The sequence below is a fragment of the Pongo pygmaeus genome, chromosome 19 (assembly GCF_028885625.2).
Source record: "Pongo pygmaeus isolate AG05252 chromosome 19, NHGRI_mPonPyg2-v2.0_pri, whole genome shotgun sequence".
NCBI classification, from domain to species: domain Eukaryota; kingdom Metazoa; phylum Chordata; class Mammalia; order Primates; family Hominidae; genus Pongo; species Pongo pygmaeus.
Genome location: NC_072392.2, coordinates 47745523 through 47761698, shown reverse-complemented (window position 1 = coordinate 47761698; position 16176 = coordinate 47745523). Strand labels below are relative to the sequence as shown.

The window sequence follows — 16176 nt, the reverse complement described above, 5'->3', positions numbered from 1 at the left end:
GTTAAAGGTGGTTATCTCTTGTGGGCAGGGGAGGGGTCACAAGGTGCAGGGTTGGGAGATCATGAGACTCATTGTCCAGGGGAGGAATGTCACAAGGTTGATTGATTAGTTGGAGTGGGGCCTGTATATGTGCAGGTCACAGGGATTATGATGGCTTAGCTTGGGCTCAGATATCTGACATTGAAGATCCTTCTTTATCTTCCTCTGATGCCCTTCTATGAGAATGACTCTGTTTTGGAAGAAAACGCAATTAAGATTATCCATCACAACAACCATTAGCTCCAAATCTGTATTCATTCATTTTATTCATTATAAGTCTCATCTACCTGATGAGATAACTTTTTTGAAGACAGGAATTGTATGCTGTTTAACAGTGCTTTGATTCTTCCACAGTTCAGTCATCCTTGCTACCTTGCGGGGGACTGGTTCCAGGATACCGCCCCCACACCATACCAGAATCTGTGGATGCTCAATCCCTTACATATAATGGTGCAGTATTTGCATATAACTAACACACATCCCCCATATACTTTATTTACTTACTTAGAGACAGGATCACCCTCTGTTGCTCAGGCTGGAGTGCAATGTCACAGTCACAGCTCACTGCAGCCTCAACCTCCTGGGCTCCAGTGATCTGCCCACCTCAGCCTCTTGAGTAGCTGGGACTACAGGTGCATACCACCACACTGGCTAATTTTTTTTATTTTTTTATTTTTAGTAAAGACAGGATCTCACTATGCTGCTCAGGTTGTTCTCCCAAAGTGTTGGGATTACAAGTGTGAGCCACCATGCCTGGTCCCATGTACTTTAAGTCACTAATAAAATGTATAGATATTGTACAATGGTGACAGTTGTTATACTGTACTTTCTATTTGTATTTTTATTGTTTCTTTTTTCAAATATTCAGCCTCATCTAGTTGAATCTGAAGATGTGGACCTGCTGATGAAGAGGGCTGACTGTATCTGACTTAGGGTCTTGCATGCAGCTGGCACTGAATGCATTTTATGGACTGTTTTATCTAACATTCAACAGACAATTCCTAATAATTAAAAAAATCTCTTAAAAGTAGGAAAAAAAGGAAACCTGAGTCCTTCCTCTAAAGTGGCATGAAAACCAGCCTGGAAAGCATAGCAAGACCTTATCTCTACAAAAAAATTTTTTAAATTACCTGCTTGCCTGTAGTCCCAGCCACTCAGGAAGCTGAGGCAGGAGGATCCCTTAAGCCCAGGAGTTTGAGGTTACAGTGAGCTTGATCACACCATTGCTCTCCAGCCTGGGTGACAACAAGGGCCTGAGAAAGAAAAACAAAGACAGGAAAGGAAAAAAAAGGAAAGGAAAGGAAGGAAAGAGTATAAGTATTGAAAAGGAAGAGATGAAACTATCATTATTTGCATATGAAATGATAAATGTTAGACAGCCAAAGAAGCCTAAGAGAATCAACTAAGATTTTACTGGAAGTAATATGAGAATTCAGTATGGTATGTGAGCCTGGGTGACACAGTGAGATCATGTCTCAAATTTTTTTTTATCTACATAAGCAGAATAGGCACAAAAAATTATCTAGAATATCTTTATTTATTTATTTACTTATTTTTTGACAGAGTCTTGCTCTTGTCAACCAGGCTGGAGTGCAATGACACGATCTCAGCTCACTGCACCCTCTGCCTTCCCAGGTTCAAGCGATTCTCCTGCCTCAGCCTCCCTAGTATCTGAGATTACAGGTGCCTGCCACCATGTCTGGCTAATTTTTGTATTTTTAGTAGAGACAGGGTTTCATCATGTTAGCTAGGCTGGTCTCGAACTCCTGACCTCAAGTGATCCGCCTGCCTTAGCCTCCCAAAGTGCTGGGATTACAGGCATGAGCCACCATGCCTGGCCCTGGGCATCTTTTTAAACTGCAGGCACTGATTCAGTAGGTCTGAGCTGCGGGCTGAGACCCAGTACTTGTCTAATAGGCTTCCTCTGAAGCCAGGCTGCAATTCTGCACCACAATTTGAAGAGCAGGTTCAAGACCAATGTATCTTCTGCCATTTCAAACTACTCAAAAATCCTTCCTATCTCAAGGTCTGTCTCAATGTAATTCCAATTGCAGCCCCACCACACTGGTCCTGGCTACTTCCTGTAGAACCACATGGAACAAATTTAATTGATCTGAACTTGATAGCTTATCAGCTATGTTAAGGCAGCTAGCTGTTAGGGTCCCCTGAGTTTTCTTTTCTTTTGAGACAGGGTCTCACTCTGTCACCCAGGCTGGAGTGTAGTGGCACAATCTTGGCTCCCAGGTTCAAGCGATTCTCATGCCTCAGTCTCCCCAGTAACTGAGACTACACGTGTGCGCCACCACGCCTGGCTAATTTTTGTATTTTTTAGTAGAGATGGGTTTTTCGCTGTTAGCCAGGCTGGTCTCAAACTCTCAGCCTCAAGCGATCCGCCCACCACAGCCTCCCAAACTGCTGGAATTCTAGGCGTGAGCCACCGCACCCAGCCAACAATTAGACATCTTTGAAAGAAAGACACTATAGCAGTTGATGATAATGCAGAAGTTTTTAGTTTTAGTTTATTGAAGTTAACCTTCTCCTGACTATGTAACCACTTATCTTCCTCTTCCCATTCATCTAATATGGGGTGATATAATATGCGATATTACCAATATAATTCTAATATATGCTTTTTGTGGAAAATTCAGAAAACATCAAAGCTAAACATGAAAATCTGCCAGGCAAGGTGGCTTACCCCTGTAATTCCAGCACTTTGGGAGGCCAAGGCAGGCAGATCACTTGAGACCAGGAGTTTCAGACAAGCCTGGCCAACATGGCAAAACCCCGTCTCTACTAAAAATACAAAACAGCCTGGCGTGGTGGTGCACACCTGTAGTCCCAGCTACTTGGGAGGCTGAGGCAGGAGAATCGCTTGAACCCAGGAGGTGGAGGTTGCCCTGAGCTGAGATTGTGCCATTTCACTCCAGAAGCCTGGGCAACAGAATGAGACTCTGTCTCAAAAAAAAAAAGAAAAAAGAAAAAAAGAAAGTTGAAAATGAAAATCTCATATGATGCCATCATCTAGTGGCAACTACTGTTGACATTGGGTATATTTCTTTTATTTCTTTTCTATTTGCATATTTTATCTTGCTAAAACTCAATATCTTACCTGTTTTAACAATAGATGTTCATTATAAAAAAAAGTGGAAAATACAGATATGCCAAAGAAGAAATAGAAATCCTCATGGTCCCATTACCTACAAACAACCTCTAGTTACATTTTAATGTGTTTCCTTAAAGATGTTTAAATTGGCCGGGCACGGTGGCTCACACCTGTAATCCCAGCACTTTGGGAGGCCAAGGCAGGTGGATCACCTGAGGTCAGGAGTTCGAGACCAGCCTGACCAATACGGTGAAACCCCATCTCTACTAAAAATAAAAAAATTAGCTGGGCATGGTGGTGGGTGCCTGTAATCCCAGGTACTTGGGAGAAGCTGAGGCAGGAGAATCACTTTAACTCAGGAGGCGGAGGTTGCAGTGAGCCGAGATTGTGCCACTACACTGCAGCCTGGGCGACAGAGTGATACTGTCTCAAAAAAAAAAAGAAAGAAAGAAATGGGGGATATATATCCTATACACATTAAAAAGATAGTAAGGAAATACTAAAACTAATTCTACATAAATTCAACAACTTAGATGAAATGGACCAATTCCTCAAAAAAATGAAAATAATCTACCACAATTCATCCAATATGAAATGGATAATAAGAAGAACCTTATGGCTATTAAGAAAATTAAATTTGTAGGCCGGGCGTGGTGGCTCACGCCTGTAATCCCAGCACTTTGGGAGGCCGAGGCGGGCAGATCACGAGGTCAGAAGATCGAGACCATCCTGGCTAACGTGGTGAAACCCCGTCTCTACTAAAAATACAAAAAATTAGCCGGGGGTGGTGGCGGGCGCCTGTTAGTCCCAGCTACTCTGGAGGCTGAGGCAAGAGAATCGCTTGAACCCGGGAGGTGGAGCTTGCAGTGAGCCAAGATCGCGCCATTGCACTCCAGCCTGGGTGACAGAGCGAGACTCCGTCTCAAAAAAGAAAAAAAGAAAGAAAATTAAATTTGTAATAAAAAAATTCACAAGAAGTCTCCAGACTCAAATGATGTCACTAGAGAATTCTACCAGTTAAAAAATAATTAACACTGCCGGGCAATGTGGCTCATGCCTGTGATTCCAGCACTTTGGGAGGTCAAGGCTGGTGGATCACAAGGTCAAGAGATCGAGACCATCCTGGCTAACATGGTGAAAACCCGTCTCTACTAAAAATACAAAAATTAGCTGGGCGTGCTGGCACGCGCCTATAATCCCAGCTACTAGGGAGACTGAGGCAGGAGAATCACTTGAACCCAAGAGGCAGAGGTTGCAGTGAGCCGAGATCATGCCACTGCACTCCAGCGGGGGTGACACAGCAAGACTCCATCTCAAGAAAAAAATAATAATAATAATTAACAACAATTCTACCCAAACTCTTTCAGAAAATAGAAAAGAACATTGCTTAATCATTTTAAGAAGTTAGTATTTACTCTGACACCAAAACCAAAGGAAGCACACACAAAAAAGGAGAAAACTGCCAAACAATACCCATCATAAATAAAGATGCAAAATCCTTAACAAAATATTAGCAAATAGAATTAATCAACATATGAGAATTACACAACATGACGAAGTGGGGTTTATTCCAAGGATAAATAGCTGATTTGGTATTTGAAAATTAATCAATGTAGTCTACTGTAATAAAAGGCTAAAAGAAAAAAATCATGTCAATTAATTTCAGAAAAAAAGTATTTGACAAGATTCAACACCAACTCATAATAAAATTCAGATAAAATAGGTATATGGGGGCCAGGCGTGGTGGCTCACACCTGTAATCCTAGCACTTTGGGAGGCCAAGGCGGGTGGATCACGAGGTCAGGAGTTCAAGACCAGCCTGGCCAAGATGGTGAAACCCCGTCTCTACTAAAACTAAAAAAGTTAGCCAGGCACAGCTGGGTGCAGTGGCTCACGCCTGTAATCCCAGCACTTTGGGAGTCCGAGGTGGAAAGATCATGAGGTCAGGAGATCGAGACCATCCTGCTAACACAGTGAAACCCTATCTCTACTGAAAATACAAAAAAAAAATTAGCCGGGCTTGGTGGGGGGTGCCTGTAGTCCCAGCTACTCGGGAGGCTGAGACAGGAGAATGGTGTGAACCCGGGAGGCAGAGCTTGCAGTGAGCCGAGATTGCACCACTGCATTCCAGCCTGGGCTACAGAGTGAGACTCCGTCTCAAAAAAAAAAAAGTTAGCCAGGCGCAGTGGCAGGCGCCTGTAATCCCAGCTACTCAGGAGGCTGAGGCAGGAGAATCGCTTGAACCTGGGTGGCAGAAGTTGCTGTGAGCTGAGATTGTGCCACTGCACTCTAGCCTGGGTGACAGAGTAAGACTTCATCTCAAAAAAAAAAAAAAAGTATGAAAGGTATATGGGGAGAATTTCCTCAATTTGATTAAAAATAAAAACCTGCCAAAAAATTACAGTTAACATTATAAAGTGCTGGGATTACAGGCATGAGCCACTGCACCCGGCAGTCTTTTTTTTGTTTGTTTTTGAGACAGAGTCTCAGTCTGCTGCCCAGGATGGAATGCAGCGGCGCTGGAATGCTGAAGGGGGCCTGCCCCTCCACACATGTGGGTATTTCTCGCAAGGTGGAGATGAGAGACTGAGAAAAGAAATAAGACACAGAGAAAGTATAGAGGAATAAAAGTGGGCCCAGGGGACCGGTGCTTAGCAAGCAAGGGCCTGCACCAGCTCTGGTCTCTGAGTTCCCTCAGTATTTATTGATCACTATCTCTACCATCTCGGCGACGGGGATGTGGCAGGACTATAGGATAATGGTGGGTAGAGGGTCAGCAGGAAAACATGTGAGCAAAGGACTCTGTGTCATAAACAAGTTTAAGGAAAGGTGCTGTGCCTCGATGAGCACATAGGCCAGATTTACGTTTGACTTCACACAAACATCTCAGTGCAGTAAAGAGCAGTATTGCCTCCAGCACGTCTCACCTCCAGCCATAAGGCGGTTTTCTCCTATCTCAGTAAATAGAATGTACGATCGGGTTTTATACCAAAACATTCCATTCCCAGGGATGAGCAGGAGACAGATGCCTTCCTCTTATCTCAACTGCAAAGAGGCCTTCCTTTTTCACTAATCCTCCTCAGCACAGACCCTTTACGGGTGTTGGGCTGGGGGACGGTCAGGTCTTTCCCTTCCCACGAGGCCATATCTCAGGCTGTCTCAGTGGGGGGAAACCTTGGACAATACCCAGGCTTTCTTGGGCAGAGGTCCCTGCGGCCTTCCGCAGTGCATTGTGTCCCTGGGTACTCAAGACTGGAGAATGGCGATGACTTTTACCAAGCACACTGCCTGCAAACACATTTTTACCAAGGCACATCCTGCACAGCCCTAAATCCATTAAGCCTTGAGTCAATATAGCACATGTTTCTGCGAGCACAGGGTTGAGGCTAGGGTTACAGATTAACAGCATCTCAAGGCTTTCGGGGGACCTGCCCTGATAATCACGTAGGTTCTTTTCTATTTTTCCTAAGTGTCGGCTGGCTTGAGAAATAAAGGGACAGAGTACAAAAGAGAGAAATTTTAAAGCTGGGCATCTGGGGGAGACATCACAAGTTGGTAGGATCCGTGATGCCCCACAAGCCACAAAAACCAGCAAGTTTTTATTAGGGATTTTCAAAAGGGGAGGGAGTGTGTGAATAGGTGTGGGTGACAGACATCAAGTACTTAACGGGGTAATAGAATATCACAAGGCAAGTGGAGGCAGGGCAAGATCACAGGACCACAGGACCGAGGCAAAATTAAAATTGCTAATGAAGTTTCGGGCATTACTGTCATTGATAACATCTTATCAGGAGACAGTTTTGCGATCAAGTGGTCTGACCAAAATTTATTAGGTGGGAATTTCCTCTTCCTAATAAGCCTGGGAGCACTATGGGAGATTGGAGTATATTTCATCTCTGCAGTTTCGACCATAAGAGACAGGCGCACCTGGGGGGGCTGTTTATAAGCCTATACCTCCAGGCGCGTATTCTCTTCCTCAGGGATGTTCCATGCTGAGAAAAAGAATTCAGTGATATTTCTCCCATTGCTTTTGAAAGAAGAGAAATATGGTTCTACTCTGCCCAGCTCACCAGCGGTCAGAATTTAAGGTTATCTCTCTTGCTTCCTAAACATTGCTGTTATCTTGTTCTTTTTTGAAGGTGCCCAGATTTCACATTGTTTAAACACACATGTTCTACAATTTGTGCAGTTAATGCAATTATTACAGGGTCCTGAGGCGACATACATCCTCCTCGACTGACAGGATTAAGAGATTAAAGTAAAGACAGGTTGGCCAGGCGCAGTGGCTCACGCCGGTAATCCCAGCACTTTCGGAGGCCAAGGCGGGCAGATCATGAGGTCAGGAGATCGAGACCATCCTGGTAAACATGGTGAAACCCCGTCTCTACTAAAAATACAAAAAATTAGCTGGGCGTGGTGGCGGGCACCTGTAGTCCCAGCTATTCAGGAGGCTGAGGCAGGAGAATGGCCTGAACCCAGGAGGCGGAGCTTGCAGTGAGCCGAGATTGTGCCACTGCACTCCAGCCTGGGTGACAGAACGAGACTCCCTCTCAAAAAAAAATAAATAAATAAAAATAAAAAAATAAAGACAGGCATAGGAAATCACCAGGGTATTGACTGGGGAAGTGATAAGTGTCCATGAAATCTTTACAATTTATGTTTAGAGATTGCAGTAAAGACAAGCATAAGAAATTACAAAAGTATTAATTTGGGGAACTAATAAATGTCCATAAAATCTTCAGAATCCACGTTCTTCTGTCATGGCTTCAGCCGGTCCCTCCATTTGGGGTCCCTGACTTCCCACAACATAAGGCAGCAGAATTTTTCTTAGTACAGATCAAAATGGAGTTTCTTATGTCTTCCTCTTTCTACATAGACACAGTAACAGTCTGATCTCTATTTCTTTCCCCCACAGAATGCAGTGGCATGATCATGGCTCACTGCAACCTTGAACTCCGTGGGCTCAGGTGATCCTCCTATCTCAGCCTTCTGAGTAGCTGGGCCTATAGGTGCATGCCACCACTCTCGGCTAATTTTTTATAGATATGGGGTTTCGCCATGTTGCCCAGGTTGGTTTCAAACTCCTGAGCTCAACTGATTCCTCTGCTTCAGCCTCCCAAAGTGCTAGGATTACAGGCATGAGTCACCATGCCCAGTCCTTGAATGGTTTTAAAGTGTTATTCTTATCTGAATATTTGTTTTAAACAATAGTATTTAAACTTACAGGAAAGCCTAAATACAAACCTCTGCATGTTAACCCTATACACATTTTTCTATGCTGTCACTTACATTTTTGAATGTACTGCTTTAAACTTAAAAACAAGCAGTCTCCCCCAGGTCTCCCATCACCTTCTGAAATCCTAACTTATATTAACTAATATAAAGCTACAAATTATGTTAGTTGGGTGGCTGGGAACAAAGAATGTGCCATAAAGATAAGCAAATGTGAATGTGTACATCAGTTTGCTAAGTTTTTTGCCACTGTTCAGCCCCTTAAATTGTGGTAGCAGCTATTGTTCATTGATTTGTATATATTTGTAGTACAAGGAAGCATTTCTAAAGGACCTTGCTCATTGTTTTGCACAAAATAGCCACTTAATATTTGTTGAATGAATTGCTGGCACTATCTCTGGTATTTTTATTTTTATTTATTTATGTATTTATTTTTGATACGGAGCCTCATTCTGTCGCCCAGGCTGAAGTGCAGTGGCATGATCTTGGCTCACTGCCACCTCCCAGGTTCAAGCGATTCTCATGCCTCAGCCTCCCTAGTAGCTGGGACTACAGGCATGCGCCATCACGCCTGGCTAATTAATATATATAATATATATTTTTTTTAGCAGAGACGGGGTTTCACCGAGTTGGCCAGGCTGGTCTTGAACTCCTGACCTCAAATGATCCGCCCGCCTTGGCCTCCCAAAGTGTTGCGATTACAGGGGTGAGCCACCCTGCCCGGCCTATCTGTGGTATTTTTAGTGTGATGTCTAGAACTTCATATACTTTTTTGGATTACTTTAATTGTAAGGTTGTATCCAAACTGATGAAATGCTCTCAGAGGTAACTATCTGGAGAAGTGACTTCACTGATGCATTAAAAGAAATGACTGGCATGGAATAAGGATTAAAATATATTAATCCAAAACATTTAAAATTGCATTAATGTTATAACAGCCTAAAGCAAAACTAATGAATCACATAAAAAATCTCCCACACTGTTGTTCTTAGTAGTTTACTTTGTGCTACATACTTTTGCATGCATATGCATACAACTTCTATTCTGTTTTTAAACTTTGCATTACATATACATTCTTCTGTATTATATGATCTTCATAAAACTTGTCAGTTAAATGGCTGCATAAAAAAGCATGCGGTTCATGGACCATTTTGCTGTTCCCTCATTCCTTTTGTTATTAATGGAATATAGCAAAGAACATCTTCCGTACTATTATTTATTTGTCAAGAATAGGGCCAGGCACGGTGGCTCAGGTCTGTAATCCCAGCACTTTGGGAGGCCGAGGCGGGTGGATCTCTTGAGGTCAGGAGTTCGTGACCAGCCTGGGCAACGTGGTGAAACCTAAATGTCTCTACTAAACATGTCTCTACTAAAAATATAAAAATTAATGGGGCGTGGTGGTGCACACCTGTGGTCCCAGCTACACCAGAAGCTCAGGTGAGAGAATCACCAGAGCCCAGGAAGTTAAGGCTGCAGTGAGGCGTGATCGCACTACTGCACACAAGCCTGGGCGACAGAGGGAGACCTTGTCAAAAAAAAAAAAAAAAAAAAATTCCCAGCAGTACAGTTACAAGGTCAAAGGATAAGGTACACATTTAAAAACAAATTTTCTATCTTTCTCGTCCTGAGATAACAAAATACAGCAGTGCATGAACAACTCTTCATACGTTACTCTCCAAGGTTTACCTTGTTAACCCTTTAAGACGTATCATCTCCCTATCCTTGGCTGCACCTGAAAAGAGCGGGAGCCGGCAGGTAACCCGATCTCCTCCACCAGGTGAGTCCCCGATGGAGGTGTCAACTACAAGACCAGGAGCAGAGCACTCCTGGGGCTTTGCCGGAACCATTGGCGTGGGAATGCTGTCTCTTCCCTCGCCCCAGAGACGCCAAATTCCCAGCGGGCAGGGGACTCCGTTCTAACCTTCCTCGTCCCAGCCTCTAGGAGCGCTCTGCACGCAGTGGGCATCTAATAAAAGCAGTCGGCCCTGCTTGGACAAAAGCTCTCCTTAAGTGGACCGGACACTAAGCCCCTCCACGTGCCAGCGTTGTCGCCCCTGCAGCCACTTTGCTCCCTGCCCGCTCCCTCCCCGCGTTCCGCGTGGGACCCTCGGCGGCACCTCACCCACTCCCTGACGGCCGGTGCCCGCCCGGGGCACCCTGGGTACCCTGTGCGCGCCCGCTGGCCCCGCCTGGCCCCAACGACCCCAACAGCCCCAACTCCCGTCTCCTCCCCGCCTCCCGGAGCCGACCAGTGGCGGCAGCAGCCGCAAGTCCCGGGTCCCTCAGACAAAAGGGCGGGTGGAGGAGGAGGAGCCGAGCCCAGAGTCCTGCTCCGGCGCCGCCGAGCACCGCCCGCCTCAGCCGACCAGCCCGGTCGGCTACTGGGCCTAGCCGAGACGAGAGGAGGGAAAGGCCGCGGAGGCCAGGAGGAGGCGGCGGGGGCGCTGGCGGCCGGCTGCCGTCTAGTTGTGCTGCCCGGACCAAGGAAGGAGAAGTGGGAGGAACGGGGAGCTCGGCGACCCGCGTCCTCCGCGACTCAGGGCGACGACGCTCGCCACATCTGGGACCCTCAGACCCTGGCGGTCGCAGCGCCGGCAGCTCGGGCCTCAGCCCCTGCAGCTGTGGTGACTCTGCCGCGCCCCGCCATCGCCCCTGTCCGCCGGGGACATGTCCAACCCCAGAAGCCGGAGGAACGGGCCAGTCAAACTGCGCCTGACAAGTGACGGGGAGCGCCGGGCCGGGCTGGGCAGCAGCAGCCGGGTGGGGTAGCTGGCGCGGGGTACCTGTTGACTTGGGAAGGGCCAGGATAGCGATCAATGGTGAGTTGGCGGTCGGAGGAGTAGGAAAGCCTAGTTCAGGGAGAGTAATTGGAAAACCACTCGCTCCGGTTCGGACATTCTTTAAAAGGCCGAGGATGACTTGAGGGGGGGGGGGTGGTCTTTTGTGGAGGGGAGGATACACCAGTTCGCTTCGCAGGCGGATTTCAGGCCGGAAAGTCTTGGTCAAAGAACCCGACGCTGCCTCCCAGGGCTCGGGGAGCAGCCCCTGGGCTACCAACCAGGTGGGCTCCTGAAGGGGATGAAGAGCTCCCGTGGCGAGGATTATTGAATCCGGTTGCTGACTGCGTGCAGTAAACTCCTTAAAGATGGAGCGCTTAACGGGAGGGTGTGCGTGTGTGTTCCCGGGTTGTTACCTTGCACACCCACTTATGCCCGCTTGCGAAACCTTTACTCCCCGCCTCCGGCCACCGCTGCCGGGGCCGCACACCTTAAACTCACGTCTCTGAGGAGAGGAGACTGAGGTTGACTTTTCCCGTGTGCCTGTCTCATCCGACGGCTCGGGCTCATTGTGCACTGTGTTTTGGAAGTGTCTGATTGTAGGGTGGCATGTTTAGGGTTGTGCCTTGTAGGCCGCAGAATTTGTGTCACTTCTAACTCCAGACCTGCTTTAAAAACACACTTTAGGAGGCGGGTAGGGGGTACTTTTCTAACTATGTGCTCATACAAACTTTAGAGCAAACTTTCTCTTACTCTCCCCACCCTCCCCCTTCCTTTTTCTAAATGGAAAATAATGTCCGGAGGGGTTGCTAGGTAGAAGACTACACTTACAAAGTGTTTATGATTCCAGGTGCATGAAATCTTTAACATTACAGGTACATTTTTGCTTACAGTGCCATTTTTGGTATTCTTACATGGACATGTCACCCCAATTTTAGGAAAACTTGTATTTGGTTTGAAAAGGAATTGAAATCACGACGTTATCCTACCTTCACCATTTACCCCTGATAAATTGTCCACGTTTATATTAGGATGAGTGGTGAGAAAGATAATTTTCCGTAGAGGATTTGTGTGTGCATGCACGTGTACGAATAAACTGCAATTATGTTTGCCCACACTAGACTTTGAGATTTATTTGGGCTAATTTTGTAGTTGAATGCCTGTGTGTCACATCCCAGTACAGCTAGATGAAAACTTGCAGTGAATTTGGTATTTGAGAATTTAGCTTGAATGTATGTTGGCTGCAATTTAAATAATATATGACCTTCATGACAGTTTTGCTTTCCCTAAGGAAAAATGCAGGGAATCATTAACGGAGTGGTTCTTAATGGAAAACCTGGATTGGAGGATACTTGTATTTCCCCCCACTCCCCCCTATTCAATGTCCTTATATTGGGAGAAGTCAATGGAAACCTTTTTAGGGGATCTTTGTTGCTTTAGAGTTTATCTGTTGCTATCTGGAATCAGTGATCGTCGAAAGAACATGCGATCCCAGGTGTACAGAAAGCATCAGAAATAAGCTGTTTCCATTTACTTCCCTCTAGGCTATGTAGAGAAAATGAGGGAAGAAAATAGGGATTTTGATTTTCTGCAGATAAAATGAGTTGAGGTTTTTAGTATGACTCAGTAGATCTTAAAGTGTTTATCTGTGATTTCCGTACTGCCTATGATACATTATAAAAATTTATAAGTGAAGTTTGTTAAGAGGAAAGATTATGCTTATATTTTAGGGGAAGAGGGAATATTGAACTACATTTATAGAGTGATTTTGTTTCAGGTTTTTCTGAGGATTTTTTAAATACCCTGTGTCCACTTAATAGGAAAAACAGTTTGAGGTACTCTGAGTTTCTTACAACTATTTGTCTCTGAATAGTTTTCTCTTAAAATTTAACAAATGTTAAAAACATTGTCCTTCCTCCTTTGGTTACAGTGGAGTCTTCTGTTTTTCCAGGAAAGTGAACTTTTTTTTTTTTTTCATTTTTGTTCATCATTTACAAATTAGATGGTATCTATTTAGCAAATAGATCTCAAGAGCTGGATTTAATTAGCAGCTTTTAGGACATAAACATTAAAGGGTTAGATGGAAAAGATTGTTTTGACTGACTGGATAAACAGGGCTGTGTTTGATGTGTGTCCAGGAATTGGTCTGGAGCTGGTGCCCAACTTCTCAGTCCATCATGAGAAGCCAAATAAAATATTTAACCTAGGCCTCATTTTGTTTAAAAAAAAAAAAGTTGATTATTTGTAAAGACCTTAAGAAATGTTTGGCATACCTTTAGACTAAGTGTTTAACAGTTCGTTTAGATCTGGGTTCCCTAATAGAGGAAAAAAAATCACTTAAAAAAAGACAGATCCCACAGTGAATTTATATTTGGTTTGCAATACACTTGGGCTATAAGATGTTTTAAAATTATTGTTCTTTGCTTTAATACCATATTAGTATTTTAAGTTTATAGAGTAGCTTTGATTTCAATATGCTGTATAAACTTTAGTTACTTGGTAATAACCTTATTGTGGAATTGCCCTTTTACTGAAAGGTATACACATTTCCTGCATGGTGACACACACACACACACACACACACACACACACACACACACACACACTCATACACTGTCTTTCTGAAGAAGAGGAAATATTTGAACCGTGAGATCTCTGCCCAAAATTGATATTAGACCTTTCCACATATTATTCTTAAAACCACAATCAGTGAATTGTTTGGTATTTGTCAATGCTAAGAAGGTGGGACTAATTTAATGATTTGATCCCAAATTTTAGATTCCTCAGGCAATTGGAGGTTAGAACCCAATTTCATCCATCAAGCTACTTCTGTTCTTTGTGACACATTAACATATGATCATTAAAATGGGCTGTATGGTAACACTATCAACTTCAACTAATATTTCTAGAACAAATTGATTATAAAATATATAATTTCTATATCATTATTCCTATATGACTGTCAGATACAGGCTTTTCTTACAATATTTGGATAGAAAAATATTCTTTACAGTAAAAACTCTAGGGTAATTTTTAGACCATTATTGTTTTTGAAAACCAAAGGCTGCAAAAAGCAGTTTAGTGTAATTTTTAATATTTTAAATTCTTAGGTATGGAGAAGTAGAATAAGATTACTCCTTCAGAACATTTATTTCAGACCTTTTTAGAAATTTAATGTTTTTGTATGCTGCTTCTCATATTATTAATTTCAAAGCCCTTGGCAATAAGGAGGTTAACCTTGTCTATAATGTAAGGAAATTTAACTTTAAAAATTTCCCTTTAGATATGCTAGCATCTTAATCTTGTTTCACTACATATTTTATTGATTCAAGGCCTTAAAAATTATAGCTTTATTCTATTACACAGGTTTTTAAGTATGCCTATACACCATAATGACGTTATTTAATTAATTAATTAATTAATTTATTTATTTATTTATTTATTTGAGATGGAATTTCGCTCTTGGCTGGAGTGCAATGGTGTGATCTCAGCTCACTGCAACCTGTGCCTCCCGGGTTCAAGCAATTCTCCTGCCTCAGCCTCCTGAGTTGCTGGGACTACAGGTGCATGGCACCATGCCTGGCTAATTTTTTGTATTTTTAGTAGAGATGGGTTTCACCGTGTTAGCCAGGATGGTCTCTATCGCCTGACCTCATGATCCGCCAGCCTCGGCCTCCCAAAATGCTGGGATTACAGGCATGAGCCACCATGCCCAGCCAAGAAATTTTTTTAAATGCAAAGTTCTCTAGCCACTTTGTATTTACCACTAGATGTCTCACTAACTTCAGGAAACCTGATAGCTTTTGACCACATTGGAGTAACTTGGCTCTCAATTAAATTTTTGTAGGATAATATAATCAGGTTAAGTTGAAACCTGTTTTTAAAATTAAGATATTGAACTTGTATTTTTGTTTATTGTGTTATTTAACAGAAAGGAAACATAAAAGGCTGTGACTTTACTACTTAATTAAGGATCTGGAAGCCACATTTTGTATGGAAAAAGTTTTTTTTTTTAATTTCAGTAGGTTTTGAGGGAACAGATGGTGTTTGATTACATGAATAAGCACTTTAGAGGTGATTTCTGAGATTTTGGTGGACCCATCACCCAAGCGGTGTACACAGTACCCAGTGTGTAGTCTTTTATCCCTCACTACCCCCACCCTTTCCCCCGTCCCTGTAGTCCAGCGTATCATTCTTATGCCTTTGCATCCTCATAGCCTAGCTCCCACATGTGACTGAGAAAATACGATGTTAGGTTTTTCATTCTTGAGTTACTTCACTTAGAAAAATAGTCTCCGATTTTATCCAGGTTGCTGTGAGTGCCATTATTTCTTTTTATGGCTGAATAGTATTCCATGGTATATATATGTATATGTATATATATATGTGTGTGTGTGTGTGTGTGTGTGTGTGTATACATACCACATTTTCTTTATCCACTCATTGACTGATAGGTATTTGGGCTGGTTCCATATTTTTGCAATTGCAAATTGTGCTGCTATAAACATGCGTGTGCAAGTATCTTTTTTGTATAATGACTTCTTTTCCTCTGGGTAGGTACCCAGTAGTGGGATTGCTGGATCAAATTGTAGATCTACTTTTAGTTTTTTAAGGAATCTCCACACTGTTTTCCGTAGTGGTTGTACTAGTTTACATTACTACCAGCAGTGTAAAAGTGTTCCCTTTTCACTGCATCCATGCCAACATCTGTTTTTTTTTATTTTTTTGATTATGGCCATTCTTGCAGGAGTGAGGTGGCATCGCATTGTAGTTCTGATTTGCATTTCCCTGACACTTAGTGATGCTGAGCATTTTTCCATAAGCTTGTTGGCCTATCTTGGTTGGTATATCTTCTTTTGAGAATTGTCTATTCATGTCCTTAACCCACTTTTTGATGGAATTGTTTGTTTTTCTTTCTTGCTGATTTGTTTGCATACTTTGTAGATTCTGGATATTAGTCCTTTGTCAGATGTTTTTCTTAATCCTTAATTTTTTTGCCCCCCTGAGATACGGTCTTGCTTTGTC

General features: G+C 43.4%; 1 protein-coding gene across 4 annotated transcripts in view; it reads left to right on the top strand.

Annotated features, from left to right (window-relative positions):
* Window positions 1-11054: 11054 nt before the first annotated feature.
* Window positions 11055-16176, top strand: part of LOC129018329 (uncharacterized) — a 37979-nt gene continuing 32857 nt past the window's right edge. For 3 of the 4 annotated variants that reach the window (XM_063656140.1, XM_063656139.1, XM_063656137.1), the window contains exon 1: window positions 11055-11193. The gene's annotated coding sequence lies outside the window, so the exon portion shown is untranslated. Of the gene's footprint in view, window positions 11194-11322; window positions 11436-16176 lie in introns of those variants that run through there. The other variant, XM_063656138.1, reaches the window with a different exon arrangement.